Genomic DNA, 2,239 nt, shown 5'->3' on the forward strand with positions numbered 1-2,239 from the left:
GGGCCCCTAAAATGCCAGGGCAGTATAACTACTCCACAAGTGACCCCATTTTGGGAAGAAGACATCCCAAGGTATTCCGTAAGGGGCATGGCGAGTTCCTAGAATTTTTTATTTTTTGTCACAAGTTAGCGGAAAATGATGATTTTTTTATTTTTATTTTTTTCTATGAACTCACTATGCCCATCAGCGAATACCTTAAGGTGTCTACTTTCTGAAATGGGGTCATTTGTGGGGTGTTTGTTCTGTCTGGCCATTGTAGAACCTCAGGTGCTCAAAGTCAGAGCTGCTTCAAAAAGCGGAAATTCACATTTTTGTACCATAGTTTGGAAACGCTATAACTTTTACCCAAACCATTTTTTTTTTACCCAAACACTTTTTTTTTATCAAAGACATGTAGAAAAATAAATTTAGAGAAAAATTTATTTATGGATGTCGTTTTTTTTGAAAAATTTTAAAAACTGAAAGTGAAAAATGTCATTTTTTTGCAAAAATTTTGTTAAATTTCGATTAATAACAAAAAAAGTTAAAATGTCAGCAGCAATGAAATACCACCAAATGAAAGCTCTATTAGTGAGAAGAAAAGGAGGTAAAATTCATTTGGGTGGTAAGTTGCATGACCGAGCAATAAACGGTGAAAGTAGTATAGTGCAGAAGTGTAAAAAGTGGCCTGGTCATTAAGGGTGTTTAAGGTAGGGGGGCTGAAGTGGTTAAACCAGCACCATGATTGACATTTTACCTTTTCAAGGGCAACAACATATGTGAAGAGCTGATTTTTCAAAAACTCTGCCAAAAAGTCAGCTGGCACATTCTTTCATCTTATGACTTTGAAAAGTAACAGTGTATAGAAATGAGTTTGTCTTTGGATGAAACTTTTAAAAGACACAGCAAATTTTTGGCAGACATGAATGAAAACCCAAAAGCAAAGTGTCCTGTGGATAAATGACTGGTCAATTTTATGCTTCATTGCTTTATTCTCCAGCTAGTAAAAATAGATCTTGTTTTAGCAGGGAAAGCGTGCTGAACAACCCCACTAATTTGTCTCTCCCCCTCTTCTGCAGTGGTAGGCATCGGCCCTCACTTATTGGCAGTGTTCCAGCTTGTTGTGTTTCATACTATTTCTCTTCTTTTTTAAGCTAATAGTGGTTTTCTGACACTTCTCATTTGCTACAGACCCCTGGCCATGAAACATTTTAATTGACATTAAAATACAGGCTGCTTTGTTCGAATAGCAGTTCTGTCTGGCTTTTTGTCTTTTGCTACATGGTTACCATGGAAACATGGATAACAATGACTGATCTGCTACAGTACAAGTAATGCTACAGTGAGTTTCAAATTGCTCGACAATTAATATTTATGAAATGACCGCAAGGTTAAATTTGCTCATTAAGGTAGTTTTCTTTTTTTATAATCAACATAAAGATGGCACGTTTGATTCCTATATGTTATTTCAGCAAAATGTACCATTTAAACCCATTCACATGTTTACATTGATGTTTACTTTCTACTATAAACTTTAATCTTTGCTAGCAGAGCTGCTGAAATAATAAGGACCAGAGAGAAATGTGGCTGACCTCATGTTTGTAACAGAGATAATTTTCTTTTTCTGAAAAGAACATGTGGTTTATTGGCCCCAACTGATTCTAGATTTAGAACGTGATATCTGAAGGTAGGATATTTAAAACTAGTAAAAAATGGTAATTTGCTGATACAAAGTTAATATAAAAGTCATATAGAAAAATCAACACCAAGGGAATCAAGGGAACCTGAAAAGATTGATATAAATAGTTTTATGGAAAAACATTCAGCAAAATGTAAGTTTTATTCATTTAAATTCCTGCTTGTTCTGGGCTTTGAAGTCAAGGGGGCAGTCCTATCAGTGATTGACAGCTATCTATGCATGCACATATAGAAAAGGCTGTCAATGACTGGTAGGACCACCTCCTTAACTTCAAAGCCCAGACTGAGCAGAAATGTCAATGTATAAATGACAAATGATACTGAATCTTTTCCCATAAAACTTTATATCAATCTGCTCAGCCACAAGAGGGTGTAAAAAGTGCTTTCCCCAATGCTCTATTAAAAAGCTCTTACAGGCTACTTTTGGGTAGTGTACCTCTTGGTGAGAAATCGTTAACTGATAGACTCGCCTATATAACACTCAAAGACATTTTGCAGAGTTGACAGACTTTGAGAGGGGGAGTATCATTGGACTGAGTGAAGCAGGATGCTCCTTCAAACA

Source organism: Bufo bufo, chromosome 5 (genome assembly GCF_905171765.1).
Source record: "Bufo bufo chromosome 5, aBufBuf1.1, whole genome shotgun sequence".
NCBI classification, from domain to species: domain Eukaryota; kingdom Metazoa; phylum Chordata; class Amphibia; order Anura; family Bufonidae; genus Bufo; species Bufo bufo.